At 39.9% G+C, this 17,121-nt stretch overlaps 1 non-coding gene across 2 annotated transcripts in view; it reads left to right on the top strand.

The window, feature by feature from the left end:
* Positions 1 to 13,472, top strand: part of LOC103104803 (uncharacterized) — a 73,049-nt gene extending 59,577 nt beyond the window's left edge. For both annotated transcript variants that reach the window (XR_008914236.1, XR_008914235.1), the window contains 2 exons: positions 1,819 to 1,945; positions 8,135 to 13,472. This is a non-coding gene — a transcript (uncharacterized LOC103104803). The remainder of the gene's footprint in view (positions 1 to 1,818; positions 1,946 to 8,134) is intronic.
* The last annotated feature ends 3,649 nt before the right edge of the window (positions 13,473 to 17,121 follow it).

Raw genomic sequence — 17,121 nt, forward strand, 5'->3', positions numbered from 1 at the left:
TGACAACTCTATTCTCCCCCTTCCCCCAGAGAAGGGTCTTTATCTCCAAAAAGAGAGAGTCTCATACCAATGTCCTTTGGGATTGGGGTTGCCTATATGTTACTTCTTTTGGTCCTTATAACAACTCAATGAAGTAGGTATTATTATTCCTATGTTACAAGTGAGGAAACTGAGGCTGGTTAATGAATTTCTGAAGGAGGATTAAAACTGAAACTTCCTGACTTTAGGTCCAGTGCTAACCTTTATACCACTTACCTCCATTCAAATAGCAATCTTACCTTCTGTCTGCTACTGACATTATCTTTTGCTGTTTGATGTTTTTATCCAATGTGTTAAGTAAAGTTATAGATGTCATACTTATCATAATGGGAGGAGATGCGAAGATCAGGAGGAAATCTCAATATTAAACACTAGAGCCAGGAACCAAGCAAGGCCTAGAAAAAACAGCCAAATTTAATAAGATGAAATTTTATAGGGATGTTAATTCCTAAACGTGGATTCAAAAAAGCAATTGCAAATATGGGAAATTGTCCAAATTTTATTTTTTGTGTGAAAAACATCTGGAGTGGATTTTAATAAATTTTAGTGGAAGATAAGATCAATATGTCATCAGTGTGGCATAGCAATCAAAACCCAAATTTGGTCTTCAGATTTATTTTGAGAATAATGTTTCAGATGGAGAATATTGCCGGTGACTCTGTGTTCTGGGCTCATTATGGAGGATTGTGTTTAGTACTATGTGCCACATATTGAGAAGGACATTGACAAAATGGAATGGCTTCAGAGAAGGCTGATGGTCAGGACCCTGGAAATTAAAACAACACAGCATTTATATAGCACTTTGATGTTTGCAAGCATATTCACTAATCAACAACAAATACCCCCAAACCATAGTCAAAACTGTTAATAAAGTATACAAATGCTCTCTGCTTTGGAAGAAGAGATGGGAGCTGTGGGGAAAGGGACAACTTCTTTGGTCAACCAAAAAAAGAATGTTTATTGATTTCCATTTTTTTCTCCTTTCTTCTAATTTGTCATGTCTTCCTTTTAGAGGGTCCATTTAGGAGACATTTTCATGTAAAGAAAAGCAATCAAAATCCTCAGGAGATTTTATACTATGGAATTACCCCAATCAGAATGCAGTACAAACAATTCTGGGCTGCTTTTCCTTCTATAGTGGAAAATAGTGTGTTGTAACAGCCAGTCTTTTCACACGCCTAGGCTTGATCTCCAATATCTTTGAGCGATTCAGTGTCAGCCCCCAATAGAGAAGATGGACCATTGCTGCTGACCTCTTACTGTAGCTCATTATGCTAATGTCATCTCTGTTCCCAAGTCACTTTCAAATGGAAGTATGTGACCTACACATCCTCTTTTCTTCACACTAAACATCCCCAGTTCCATCAACTATTTCTTATATGACATGCTCTTGGGGTGGCCCACCAACCTAGTTGTCCATCTTGGCTAATACCAAAGCACTTAAATATTGGAATGAACATATAGTTTGTTAACTGTTCATTTTAATAATGTGCAATTTTTTTAGTACATTCCAGTATATATTGCGTGGCTATACATTTATATCTATAAAAAGATAAACATCTATATCTATATATAGCTTATGCAAGCTCAGATTCATGTCTTAGTTTCTTGACTCAAGCGGTGTTCAAAGTAGATTCTTTTTTTAAACCATTGAATTGTTTGTTGATTGATATAAAAATATGCCCTAATCTTTAACTTTCAAATTTGTGTTCCCCATTCACTTAAGTGCCATGTAGGCACAGAGGCTATCTGTTCATGAGCTATTCTTTCTTCATGCAGGGAAAGAAGTTGTTATGGCAGAAAGCCATGGAAAGATTTTCTTCAGTGGTACTTTCAGAGATGTGGCAACCAGGGCAGAGATGGAGGTGGGAAGTCAAGTCAAGGCAATACCAGGGATATAAAGAATGTAAGAAAATAAAACAGTTTTTGGCCTCAAAAAGCTCACAGTCTAATGAGGGAAACAATATGACAGCAATTCTGTCTCTTCCCTTCCTTCCTTCCTTCCTTCCTTCCTTCCTTCCTTCCTTCCTTCCTTCCTTCCTTCCTTCCTTCCTTCCTTCCTTCCTTCCTTCCTTCCTTCCTTCCTTCCTTCCTTCCTTCCTTTCTTCCTTCGTTCCTTCCTTCCTTCCTTCCTTCCTTCCTTCCTTTTCCATGTTTAAATTCACATAGCTATAGACAGAATGCCACAGTGAAAATCATATGGAATTTACAATTAGAGAACTTAGATTCAAACCCTGTCTCTTCAACTCACTATCTACATGACCTTGGGCAAGTCACTTAATCTCTGGGTATCAAGTTCCTTATCTATAAATAAGGGTTTGGGGCTAGACAGGCTTTCATTTCCCTTGAATTCTTAAATTTCTAGGATACCCTGATAATCCTAGGATGTCCAGATGAAAATGAAGATCATTATTAAAAAGGGAAACTTCAAACTGGGTCTTGAATATTGGGCAGTTTCTTCTAAAACTTGGAGACTAAATCCTGACTATGAATGTCATGGCACAGTGGTATATGTGCTGAATGTAGGTTCAAGCCTTGTCTCATACTGGCTATAATATGACTATGGGCAAGTTACTTAACCCCTGAAGTTCTCAGGCAATTCTCTACATCTTATATACCAAATTATAGTTGGAATGTGATATGCATCAATGGGGGATTCCTCATGTCCTTGGGCAAATCACTTAACTTGTATGCCTCAGTTCTCTTATCTATAAAAAAGGAGATAACAATAGCTATAATGCTTAAATGCCAGGGCTGTTGTGTGGTTCAATGAGAATGTGTTCCTACAGAGCTTGGCAAACTTGCTTTTGTTGTGATAGTCCCCCCTTCTTTCCTTTTTTCTTTACCATTGAGAAGTCCAAGATTTTGTACTCACGCAACACTCAGAATCACACCAGCTCATTCCTTACATGACCCAAATCCAGCTGCTTTCTCCTCTTGATATCTGAGCTTTTCAACTATTGCCTTTGAAAATAGGCACGCAAAGGCCATTGTCCATGATTATTTAATGGGCATCAAACTCAATCATTAGGACATTTCTAAAAGAATATATTACTATTAAAAAAGAGGATATTATCTTTATCTGGGAGTAGAGTGTAGTTCCTGTAATAAGTTCTAAATTTCTTACAGAATTTAATTGAGAGGCCATCTGGTTCGGGGAGAGGGATTGTTTCCCTACCCTGAGATAATTTTATTAATTTTCCATCAGTAGTGATATCCTCCTTAGGTAAATGAGTCATCTCACAATTTCTGAAAACATTTTGATTCAGTTCTCATTCTTAATTCAAGGGACAGAATGGTGATATTGCAGAGAAATAAAAGGATTCTTACAAAAAGAAATTAAGTCCAACTCTCAGTTATGTAATTTTTACAGGTTTTTTTTTTTTTTGCTTGCCTCCAGGATGGTTCTTTGAGGTAGGGGTGAGAATGTAGCACGCGAATTCTAAATTTGTGGAGAATTATAGCCAGAATTACAGGATATACTTTTTGTAATAGTGAGGAGAAACTAAAAGGATTAATTCAGATTTTCTGTTGCTGATTGATAAGGGGAGGATTTTGGAGAGAGAAGTGATGATGAAAGATAGAGGAAGATATATTTAATTTAATAATGAATGCCTAGGAAAGCAAGATTATAATAGCAGTAGGAATAAAGGGACCAGAGACAAATTAAAGCCAGGAAAGTTTGCTAATGTAAAAGAAAAAAGACCCAGAAAAATACAGATTATAGACTAAAGGAAAAAAAGAACCAGAATGAAATGAGGAGACAGGAAACAAAGGTCACAATACTTTGGATATAGTAGGCATCTGTGGGTTTGCTGATTTAAATAAGAAAAAATAAAATTAGACAGCCTTTAGTTGAATAAAGAGTTTTAAAAATTAAATTGTCTCTATAATTATTCTGGGTATCTGGAAGAAGGAGGAGATAGAAATAAGTTACATCTGTGGCAAGAGTCCCCTACATCATCACAGTAGTTCTATTTTTTAATTTGGAACAGGTCAGATGACCTATCTGACCTGAACAAATTGGATCTCATTAGCAATTTCTTCAGTCATCCGAAAGAAGGGAAACTTATAGAGCAAATGGAAATACTCGAGTTTTTTAGCCCTGGACAGAGAAAGGGACAATTTGAAATCTTGTCTGTTGGAATGGAAAAGTTCATTCCTTGTAGGGACTTTCTCCAAACTTTTCTCATTTGGCAGAAATGGGACTGGTTTGGATAAATCAACAAATGATCAATAACATATCAGCAATATCATATTAATAAATTCAATATAGTTTGGATAAACTAAGCACAGAATTAGCATTGTCCAACATCTCAATAGAATTCTGTTAGGTGGAGTCAAATATAGTATGGTCTTACAGGTGGAGCTCACTGTGAAGCTCCCAAATATTTTTAATTGACTTTTTTTTCCCAGAATGAAGGAGGTAGTTGTCAATTTAGAAACCTACTCTAGGACTAATTTCTACTAGTTAATTAAGTTCACATTAGGGATTACTTAGAGATTAATGTGGAATGAAGCTAGTAGAACAGGGGTGGAGGAGATAGTTTTAGCCTCTGCAGCATTTGGAGACATATCAAAATGGAACTAGGCAAGAGAACTATGGACCTGACACCGAAATAATTAGAATGACCAAAGCTATAGCTATTGTGGGGAAACTATGGCTTTATCCAAGGGTGTCAAAATATAGAGAATGTTGACCTAGAAACAATGGGCTAAGCCAGAGTTAGCAGGGCGAATTCTCCTTTGGAACGTAAGCCCCACGTTGCCCAGATGTCCTCCTCCATGACTTACCATCCCTGCTCCCTGCTCCCATTAGGAGTCGAAAGCTTTTCTGAGTTGTCAGTAATGGCTTTGATGATGGTACCTTTAAAATATCCCCCATTAAACCGCACTCTAGAATTACTCAGGGAATTTGAAAGAAAGATATTATCCTCTAAACACAGTGGAGGCAATGGCCCTGCATTGGAGAAGATATTAACTCAAGTTCATTAAATCAGAAGTGGCTTTTGTTTTCTGCCTACCAGTCTATGATATGTGGGTTTCTGTCTTTTTCTTGTTTTTCTTGGGCGCTGAGCCCAGTTCCCAGAGATGCTGGGATGAAGGCATTTTGGGAGCAGCTGCTACTGGGCCCGAGTGTACCAAGTGGCCCTGCTACCCTGAGAATGAAGATAAACCACCATTTATTTTCAAAGTACAAGCCTTTTAGTTACTTAGAATGGTGGCACTCTAAATAGCTAGAATTTTCTCTTTAAGTGGTGACTTATCTTCATTCCCCGGCCATGGAATCCCATCAATATCAGTCAGCTTGGAACCAGAGAGACAGGGAGGAAGGGAGGGAGGGAGGGAGGGAGGGAGAGAGGAGAGAGTCATAGATGAATGGCAGAGGCTTCCAGGAAGGAGGTTTTCACCTGCTTGGTCCCCGGCACTCCTTCCAGGGGTTAGGAGTGGGCATTAGCCTGGTCAGTTTTCCTAAGCATGACTTCATCAGAGTCTCTGTAACTGCCTGACACACTGGTAGGTCATAAAAACTGCTTGTTTAATGATTGCTTTGGGAATCTATTAAATCTGTGATGAGTCTTACTTGAAAGGCTTTAGTGAGAACAAGATGGTTTTCTGTTTGGTTTTGGCTGGAGTGGTCAGTGCTCAGATCTAGCCCAGATGGCCAGAGGGGAATTAAAAAAAGACAGCGTTGTGCTTTCCCTTTCATCATTGGCTCATTAAAACATTTCCCCTGGGGAATTTGCTGTTTAGGTGGGAGGAAGAGATGGCATGTTGTGACTTACAAAAGGTAGAGTTGGAAAGGAGTGGTTTGACTCCATTTTGCATAGCAACATAGAGTCAGCAAAGCATGCTGGAGAGACAGACAGACAGACACAGACATGGACAGATATATGGATAGATAGAGGCAGAGAGATGTAGAGAGAGACACAGAGATATAGAGACATCAACAGAGAGACATAGAGCCAAGAGAGAGGACGAAGAGAGAGAGATAGAGATAGAGAGACATAGACAGAGACTTCTGACAAAATTGGCTGATGCTTCTGGACAAGACCCTTAGCCCCTCATGTGAACTGCAGAAAAGGTGCTGAACTACATTGGTAGAAGATGTTTTGTTACCCAAGGTTTCCAAGATCAGTGAAAGTACAGTTCCAGGCTTTTCTATCGTGCTTGGGTTTTCTTCCCAGATTCTTCTTCCTTCCCCTCACCCTCTCTATGGGCACTTTGGGACCCTCCTTTCCTCCTTGGCAATTCTTCAGCAGAACCATTTAAGGAATCCAGTCATGTTTCCTTGAGTACCTCCTTGGAACCCTCTTCCTCCTTTTCTGCCATACATTCTCTGAACAGGTTTCCTATGTTTCCACTTCCCTCTAGTTATTTTCCTCCTAAAATAGGACCTCTTTGCAGAGAGGGACTGTCTTGCTTGTTTGTGTAATAGGGGATAAGAGAAAACTCATATTAAGCTTATACTTGTATCCTCAGTGCTGAGAACAGTGACTGACTGGCCCATAAGTTTTTTTGTAAATGGTGGCCTTTCTTTCTTTCTTTCTTTCTTTCTTTCTTTCTTTCTTTCTTTCTTTCTTTCTTTCTTTCTTTCTTTCTTTCTTTCTTTCTTTCTTTCTTTCTTTCTTTCTTTCTTTCTTTCTTTCTTTCTTTCTTTCTTTCTTTCTTTCTTTCTTTCTTTCTTTCTTTCTTTCTTTCTTCCTTCCTTCCTTCCTTCCTTCCTTCCTTCCTTCCTTCCTTCCTTCCTTCCTTCCTTCCTTTCTTCCTTTCTTTCTTCCTTTCTTTCTTCCTTTCTTTCTTCCTTCCTTCCTTTCTTCCTTCTTCTTTCTTTCTTTCTTTCTTTCTTTCTTTCTTTCTTTCTTTCTTTCTTTCTTTCTTTCTTTCTTTCTTTCTTTCTTTCTTTCTTTCTTTCTTTCTTTCTTTCTTTCTTTCTTTCTTTCTTTCTTTCTTTCTTTCTTTCTTTCTTTCTTTCTTTCTTTCTTTCTTTCTCTCTCTCTCTCTCTCTCTCTCTCTCTCTCTCTCTCTCTCTCTCTCTCTCTCTCTCTTTCTTTCTTTCTTTCTTTCTTATCTGTGTCTGTCTAATGATTTACCAATTTCTCTATCTACCTACCTATTACCTACCATCTACCTACCTACCTACATATGTATCTATTATCAATCTATTGTCTACCTATTTATCTATGTATCTATTATTTACTGACTATTCTTTATCTATAGATATATTACCTATTATCTATCTTTTTAGTTATCAAATATCTTATCTATTTCTCTATCTCTATCCCATTAGATCATAGTTTAAAATCTAGATGGGAATTTATACTCTAATCTGACTCTATTTTACAAGAGAGATTAGGTGGCTTGCCCAAAGTCATACAGGGCAGAGTCAAGGCTCTTCCCACTTATACTATTTGCAAGGTAGTTGTGAAGTAGTCCATCTGCTAATTATTTTCAAATCCAAGAATCTAAGCAGGAAATTAATTCCACCCCTATCTGGAGGTATTAATCAGTCACAGTCCAAGAAAGAAATAGCTAATCGCACTTAAATGGAGAGCTGATTTTTGCCAAAATTCCCAAGTTGGCTAAGCTTGTCCTTTATTTCCTCTTCTTTCAATAGCGTTCTAGTTTGTGATGACACTTCTCAGTCTCCCAGAGATTTCTACTCTCTTCAACTCTTCTTGGATCCTTTAGCTCCTTCTCTCAACTCTCCATTCCCTGCCCACACTGCACCCTCTGGGACAGCTGTTTTCCTATCTCAGCCTACTCTCAGCTATCTGTGAAGCTGGAAAGGATCTGATAGCCTAATTCACATTAAAGTGTAAATGATTGCCAGTACTGTAATAGCTAACGATTTTAAACACAGGCATTTGTAGGATGTGATATCTCAGTCAATGAGAAGAAGATCTGAGGGTAGAATTTTAGGTTTCAGAGAGAAGATGGCCAGAGGGACACTCCATTTAAGGCCAACCCTGCCTTGCTGTTAGTATTTTTTTTTTTGGCTTATTGAAATGGAATGGGACCTTTTGAGCAGAATGATCACTAACTGTCTTTGTGGTAGCATCTCAAGAACTAATCAGATAATATTTCTCTTTAGTTTCACAGGTAAAGGACCAAAGGCTGTGATGCCCTACAGCTCAGAAGAGCTCTGGAACTGTGTAAGAGCCAGTCTGTTTGGAATCGGCCTCCCTGCCTCCCCTTGGGCACACCTTTCTGATCTTTTGCATCCATTCATTCTTGATGGTTTGGGTCTCTCCGTGGGAAGCTCCAAGGAGAATGAGTGATCAGGGAGTGGCTGCTGCAGGGCTCCTGTCAGGACAATCACTCTTCCTTGAATGCGCAGGCACGCAGGATGCCTGCTCTCTCGGGTGGCTCAGAACATCTGCTCTGCTCAGGCTAAGCCTTCTGTCTTACCAGTACTCAGGGTGCTTTCCTTTTGTGGAGGATTTAGGGCTCTTCGTGGGCTCTTGTTGATTCCAGAAATTTGCCAAACGTTTCACTGGTTCCTCAGAGCTTTGGGCTGTGTACTTCCTTGTTGTTAATTGCCGGAAACCCTATGTTTCCTAATTGTCAAAGCAACAGTGAGAAGTGAGGTTGGCAGATGTTCCTGATTGATGGTGAAGGAGGGAATACGCCTTCCACAGTAAAGAGAGTTCCTTTTGGAACCACTAAATCTTTTGTTTTCTAAATTGTGTTTAGACAGGGTTCTCTGCTGCCTAAAGAGGCCAGGTCTGTTGTATTTCCCATTTTCCCCAGGTTCTCCAGTGCCCCCAAAGGATTGTGGGGCTCTTATCTCTGTTATTGGCTAGAGTGTTTTCTAGCCACTGTATTTTTTACTTCTGGGGTCCCCAATACCCTGGTTCCATCCTATCACTGAAAAATCAGCTTTCACAAAGGGATATTTCCTTCCAAGATACAACAAAAGCAAATATGTGTATGTTTCTTTCTTTCTACCACCACTACCTCCGATAACAAAGATCCATAGGTCCTCCTTCCACACTTTTCTCCTTTCCCCATCCCTCCTGCCTTGTATCGGTTCAGTATCTGGGGAAGGGAGGGCTATTAGGAAGGGATAATCATTTAAGCTCAGTTCTACATTGCATTAGTTCTACCAAGCCCTAGCTCCAATGCAACTTGGCTTTTTAGGGTTTCCCTGCTGGGCTGGCTGCAACACCCAACCTGGGATCCTGACTCCAAGGTCCCCATGAAATGATCTCCAGATAGAGGATTAACATAGAACTGGAAAGGATAAAGTCTGCTTCAGAGTTACATGGCTTGGGGCTGGTTGTGGTGTCTTTAGACTCTTCTTCCATTTATTTTTTATTGATTCTTGCTATGAGAGAGATTAATCTCTGAACGCCATCAGAAAAAGAAAGAAACTCTTCCATCAGCTGGTTTTAAAGACCCAACCAGTTCAGTCTTTTAAACCAACAGAAAGAGGCTCATGTTTGCCACTTCTCCCATCTCTCAGAAGGAGGTCCTTGATGTCTCCTATGTAGGTCCCTCTATTTTGGGAATTCTGGGTATGCTCTGAATGCCAGTGCATATAGAGAAGTTATATTATGTGGCATACTCAGGGGCTAGCAGATAGTCAGTAGCAAGACAGCATCAGATATCCTGATTCCAAGCCCAGTATTCTAGCCTGATATTCTCAAAGTTTTTTATTATATATCCCTATCAGTAAAATAAATTGAGTATATGCCCCACATATACATATATGTGTTTATATATGTACTTATAAGTAATATGCAGGTACTACAACACTAATAATTATTTGCATTAAAACATACACACAAATTAAAATGAAAAAGGATGAGGTAAACAACATAATATCTAAGTCAACAGGGAGCCACTGGAGCTTATTGGGTAGGGAAGTTAGGTTGTCTGGTCTGTGATTTAAGAAAATCACTTTAGGAATGATGTGGATTAGAGAGTGTTGAGACTTGAGGCAGGCAGATCAATTCAGAGGCTAGTTCAATTGTTGAGGTGAGAGGTGATTAAGCCAGGATAATGGCTCTGTGAGTAGTGATAAGGGGCCAGGTACAAGACATCCAGGAAGAGAAAATGCAGAATTTGGCCACTGATTGAATATGGGAAGTGAGTCAGAGTAAGGAATCAAGATTCACATGGAGGTGGTAAACTAGTGTGATGGGGAAGGATGGTGGTTCCCTTGACAATAATTGGGAAGTAAGAGAAAGAACTCAGTTTGGGATGGGGGGGGATAGTATAAACAAGATCTCTGGGGCAAGCCATATCCCATCATTGCCTCCTTATCTTGTGCCACTCACTCTGAAATCAAATGGGGGAGACTCTTCTTCAATGGCTCTTGTCCTAAGGCCATTTGAGAGATAGATGTCTGCTATAGCCTTGAAGGGCTCTGAAGACCAGGGTACACTGGGGATGGGCATTTTCTACTGTTATCTTCCCAGTTACCAGTTGTTGTTTGTCCTTTGTTTTTGAAGAGGACCAATGACATCAGAGTGATGTCTTGATTCACTCATGAGTTGGATTTAAGTGAGGCAGAGTTGCATAAAGTCATCAACCTCACTCTTTCTTCCAGGCTTATCAATGTTCAGTGGCAAGACAAAAGTCAAGATGCCTGGTGATGTCCAGGGATACAGTGAATGACTTTGGCTTCTTCAGTGTCCAACAGAAGCTTACTTCTGTTGCTTTTGTGGATGTTGAAATAAATTGTTCTCATCCACCCCTTCCACCAGGGAGATGTCTTCTCATGCCTAGGGTAGACGTCTGAGCACGAGTGCCTCAAATGAGGTTAGGTTATAGATGCCCCAAGGGATACATGTTGGGAGAGAGGGGGAGAAGTTAGGAGGTCTCATGACCCAGGAGGGAACCAGAGTTAACCCTTAACTGTTGGGGAGATAATGAGTGAATGGGGTGGGTTTGATTGCGCTGGAGAAGAACCTCATAATTGATGATTATAGGAAGAATGGGTTGTGGCCTATCTTTCCAATTCTTTATTGACTGATTATTTACCCCTTGGAGTTATTCTGCCACCTCCCTCTAAAACTTGGGTACCACTGGGAGGGAGTCCTGGGCTTGGAACAAGGATAACCACAGATCCAATGCTCTCTTTGATACAAATCTGCTGTTTGAAACGATGATCCTTAAGTAAATAAGTAGATGCAAACTAATGCCCCTGTACTTGCTTATAGACCTCTAATGAGGGCAGAGAAACTGAGGCTCTTCCTCAGTTCACTGAATTTAAAATCTGTTGATAGCAAATGCATTTATTTAGCAACCCAAGAATTTAATAAGGTGAGTCTTGAACCCAGGTCTTCATGACTATGATGCCAATTTTCTAGATGCTCTCTTGAATCTTATGAGCAAGAATAATGAGTCAAAACAGACAATGAACATGGAGCTAAGTCCATCCTGCCCTGTCCTGTCCTGCCTTAGGGTCTTGGCCACCCCTCTCCATGGGACATTTGCCCAATAAAATTTCATTATGTATCTGTTATGTGCCACCCCATCTCCATTTTGTTCTGCTGGGATCATGCTTGGTTTGTGATCCTTTCCTCAGACACCAGAACCTCTCCCCCTTATGCCTTTGCTTATGTTATAAAAATATAGTAGTCCCTTTTGTAGATCCAGGTCTCAGTCCCTACCAGTGCAATACACTGTTTTCATGCTCCAAAAGAATTCGGTGGGAGGAACCGTAGGTTACTGACAACGCTTTGTCTCAAGTCGCTGTTCATGACTTGTCTTTTAGTGTTAAAACAAGAAGATGGTTTTTAAGATTATTGCAGCTTATAAATGACATCTAATGCCAGTAATCCTTGATTTATTTAAAGAGAGTGACTCACCTTAGCCATAAACTGAATGGTGGGACATTTTCCTGAAAGATGACTTGAATTTTGTTTGGGAAATGGCATTGCTCCTCACATGTTGACTCCTACAAGAGACTATTATCGCTTCATTGATTTGCTCACTTGCTGTCCATTAAGCTCTTTCTGTATACAATGGTTTTCATCAAAGATAGATAACTTTCTATCACTATTATCAGAGCCTATATGGCTAATTTCACAGAATAACACTGAAATGAGTCCCCAGTGAGAGAACCTGTAAGTTCACATCTGCTTTCAATAGATGTGCTAGCCTCTCTGCATGTTAAAATTCCCCACATGGCTCTCTTTACTCTTCTCACTCGTGATTGCTATTTGCTATCAGTCAGTGCATCCCTGGCCTCACCTTGGGGAATTGGCAGCAGTTGTTGCTGCTTGGGCTTTGGCTAAAACAGATGATCTTTTAAATTGAATCTCAGATTTGTTCAGGGTTGATATAGCTTTTTGTGTACTTAGAAACATGGATCCTTTAAAAGTTCATGTCGGTTGAGCAAATTTGAATAACCAAATGGTAATTCAATGCATATTTTTCTTTGTGTGTTTTTTATTTAAAAATTTCATTTCATTTCACTTATTTAACTATTTATTTTTCAGAGATGAGATAGAAAAGGGGCTTTGGAGCCTGGTTGCTCCTAGTAGTGCTTACATAGTGATGCTACTGTTAAAAACCTTCATTTTTAAGGAATAACACTGGACCCCAGAAAGCACTACTCTCATTCCTGGCCCTGAAGCCCTCTCTTAGATTTGTTGTTGGGTATTTTGAGTAGTCTTTTTTGCAGAGTGCAATACACTGTTTTCATACTCCAAAAGTAAAAAAAAAAATCAATAGCAAACAACATTTGAGACAAAAGCAATGTGAATTACAATAAAGAAAATAATCTGGCTGGAGAATAGCTCTTAGCTCCCATATACAAGAGGTATGAACCCTTTATGTGTTCCAGGGGTCTATTAATCTAGTTTATTTTTACTTCCTCCAACATATTCCTGCGTACTTATAGTAACTGCAGAAATAATGACCCAATGGCAAAAGTTTAGGGCTTAGTGCTGTTTATCTCATGGTCATCTGCCAAAGCTTCTCAACTAGGCTTGGTTTGCTCCCCGTTCCTGGGTTCAGTCATCATGATCTTTCTGCAATGCTTGCTCCCCTTCCATCTCAATGCTTCAACCACAATGTACACCTTGCTTCCCAGTCTCTACTTATCTACTCCTTTGAATTTCCAGTGTTTTAAACCACCTTCCACTTTGATATACTAACACCAACCCCCCCAACCACCAAGAGTTTTCAGAAGAATTGAAATTTTTGGAAGAAAACAAGAAGAACCCACCCCTTCCCAGTTGACTGAGATGAAACAGAATGAAAAAGGATCACAGGCTTTAGGGGTGAACTATGACTTTGTGATCTCATCCAACTGCTTCATTGTACAGATATGGAAACCAAGACTTCTAAAGAGTAAAGCAGCTCCAAAGTCAAAGCAGGAGTAAGCAGTAGATCTGAGAAATGAAACAAGCACCTTTGAATTCAGACCTGGGGCTCTTTCCATTAAATTGCTCTACCTCAATCATAGTCTTGTCTTGTTGGGGAGGGAAATTTTGGTCATTATCCCTCTGACTTCTTACATACAAAAAGGAAATTGTTGCAAAGTCCTTGGGATGTGGGCATCAGCATTTCGATCTGTCCAGGTGGATCAAGATCATTTCTCCTCATTGCCTTACCAAGACTTCTTGTGTTGAAGGAAAGGTTAGCAAGGCAGCATTTAATGATGTCTACACACATGCCTAGACCAGTTACCCATGACAAACACTGCTCCCTGACGGGCAGGAACCAATGCATGAAGGTCAGACAATTCTGTTATGAAGGCAGGTCGTACCAATAGATCCCTGCGTTGTCACTTGAAGGCACCCAACAGTCATTGGCCTCCAAATCATTCAGACAAAAGGAAAAACCACCATCTGGAAATCAACTCATCATGCGTTTGAACTGAGTTTGAGAAACTAAGGATTCAAATGAATTTGATACAATGACATCTTTGTTATGGGAAGGAATGTTTTAGCCATTTGTCTATGGTTTCCCAACAGAACTCATATGGAGAAAGGGGAAATTGTGCATAGCTTATGTCAACTGTTGAATAGTCCTGTTCCTGCCACAGCTGAATGACTGTTAAGGCTGATGTCCCTTTGAAAGGAGAAGGTGAAGGGACTCAGAGAATGCTTCTTCACACTCCAGGATTTTTGGGAGAATGATGTTTTCCTAAGGGAAACACAAAGGAAAGTTTCAGGGGAAAAAGGAAAGTAGAAAAGGGGAAAATTGGTTCTTATTAAGATACTGGTGAGTGGAAGAGAGTTACCTAGAGGAGAAAGACAACTGGACAACTGGAGGATGAAAAGAAAAAAAAAACACAGTTGGGAGGCTCTTCCAAAAAGAAGGAGCTGGATGCTTCTAGGCTAAAAGGCCCGCTTAGGGGGTAGCTAGGTGACTCAGTAGATTGAGTGCCAGCCCTGGATAGGGGAGGTCTTAAATTCAAATCTGACCCCAGACTGGGCATATTATTTAATTCCAGTTGCCTAGCTCTGGCCACTCTTCTATCTTAGACTTGATATTGAGATGGAAGATAAAGGGTTTTTTTAAAAAAAGAATGATACAGCAGATCCAGACCATGTAGTAAAAGTCAGGGAAGGAAAAGAAGAGTAGAAGCTAGGTGGCACAGTAACCGGAGCTCTAGGTTCAAAGTCAGGAAGAACTAGGTTCAGATTTGACTTCAGGCACTTGCTAGCTGTGTGACTCAGGGGAAGTCATTTAACCTCCATTTACCTCAGTTCCCCCAACTGTAAAATGAGGATAATTGTACCTACCTTACAAGGTTCTTAGGCAGGTCAAGGGAGATTATACTTATAAATATTAACTCAGAGCCTGGTGCACAATATAAGTTTAATAAATAGTTGTTTTTTGCCTGTATTCCCAGAGGCAACTATTTGTTGATCTGATAATAGCACTGAGGAACTCTGTTATCTTTTTGGAACTTTTATCCAAGATTTTACAGAAAATCTCAAAACAGATCAAATACTTCTTTCTGGTGATTTGGGTGGGCACAAAGATAGTGCCAGAAGGATCCTAAAAGTATCCTCAACAATCATGAAGTCCTGGGGAATAAACTGAGAAGCTTAAGGGCCTGAGTTCTTTTTTTTCACTTTTTCCCATTGGAGGAAAGGGATAAAAATTAATTTGGGAAGTGGACAACATGCAAGGAGGGTGGTGTCTAAGAATGGGTTTTCTAGACCATAACATAAAATATGGGATGAATGATTTCTGAACATGGTTGGAGTACTCCGAAAAGGTCTGATGATCATTTATTTATTAGATGTCTTGAATATTGGATCCAAAATCTTTAAACTAAAATGGATGGAGGAAAGGGAAGACCTCTGTCTATCCCCTAAGTTAGATGCCATGGGCCATAATGAAGAAGATCCTCTATCTTTTGGGATACCCAGAAATTCACAGCTGAGATGACTCCAAAGAAGGAGTGGAGGAGCTCAAAAGGAGTTGAGGCTGATAAGGAAAATCAAGGAAAACAAAATAGTAAAATCTATGGCCTCCGATTTGAATAAACAAATGACTGAAGTTTAAGCAATTAAAAAGGGGAGGTAGAAGTTTTCACAGAAGGAGGCAAATCTGACCTCGGGCTTTAAATGAGAGATGGTGAGATGAACTCCATCTAGATCATGGCTCTGAACAGTTATACTTTGTTCAAAAGAAACATGAGAGGAAAAAGGCAGAGTGGCTTAGTATACTAAGAAGGGACACTCATTTGAGGAAATCTAGGAAACAGAATGAGAAGCATTGGGGGGAATTTGGCATTAATAGAGAAAGTCATGGGGTGATTTTGTCTCTGGAGTACGTGCCAGGATCCCAGAGGAATTGGAAGGGGAGTTTGGGTAATAGATCACAAGGATTTCACAGTGCTTTGATAGAGGAGGGATGGGGGCTTTCAGTTATCTCCACATTTGCAGGCATTCCCTCTCTGCCAAAACACAGCAGCTTAATGTTCCTTAATGATAATTTAATCCTTCAAAAGGTGTGGGAACTAACAAGAGGAAATAATATTCTGAATCTTACTCTCACTAATGGGAAAGACCTAGTTGGCAGGAAATCTGGCGTGACCATGATGGTGGGAGCCAGAGACTGGGGATAGGACCCAGGACTCTGCAGGGAATATAAACTACTTTGAGTAAACTTAAACAGCAAAAGAAGCTCCAAGTATCCCATGGGAGAATGCATATGTGACCCTGGGTCATCCCTGGCATTGTGCCCTCTTTGTTCTGCTTCTATATAATTCTCCGTCTGACCTGGGGTTGGTGTGGGGGATCCATTTGATTTTCTCCTTCTGCCTCCCAGGATGACTTTCCTCTTGTGAGGAAATTCCCCCAAATAGCCCTAATGAAACCTATTAACACCCAAGCTGGCAGAAGCCCCTCTTTCTTCAATCTCAGTATTCTCTCAAAGGGTAGGTATGCCATCCTGCAATTGGGATAAGCAGGGCAGAACAGATCTTCCTTCCAGACCTTTCCCTCCTAGTGTTTCTGATAGAGATAAAGAGGAAATATGATCCTATGCAGACTTCTTATTCAGCGAAAGCAGACCTCAAAGTTTTCAAACAAAATATAGGTAGGATCCCATGAACTAAAATACATCAGGAAAGTCAGCCCAGGACAGATGAGAGATGCTCCAGAGTGAAAATTTTAAGACACAGAGGGAAATACTTACATTGAATTATTACAACACGATCAAATGGAAAAATAGCATCCATCTGGAGAGACCAATATCCACGCACAGGGAAGTCCCCAATGAAACTAAATGAAAAAAAAATACACAGAAAATTGAAACAAGGTCAAGTAATGGAGTAAGAATATGAGAAAATGTCTCAGTGATATAAAAAGAGTTGCAAGATTACAGAAGCTCAGAATGAGTTGAGGCTGGCAAGAGAAGTCAAGGACAACAAAGCAGGTTTTTTAAAGCTATCCTGGGAGAAAATGTTGGATTGAAGAAGGAAGAGGATATTGGGATGGGTGGGAGGATAAGAACAGAGAGACAACAGAGAGATTGACAGAGCTGTTCAATCCTTCTTTTTCAGCCAAGGGGGAATGGTATTTGCATTGGAAATGACAAGAGAAAAATATCCAACAGCCAAGATAAGGAAATGGCAAGAGAGTACATAGTTTTCTCCAT

This window comes from Monodelphis domestica, chromosome 8 (assembly GCF_027887165.1).
Source record: "Monodelphis domestica isolate mMonDom1 chromosome 8, mMonDom1.pri, whole genome shotgun sequence".
Lineage (NCBI taxonomy): Eukaryota > Metazoa > Chordata > Mammalia > Didelphimorphia > Didelphidae > Monodelphis > Monodelphis domestica.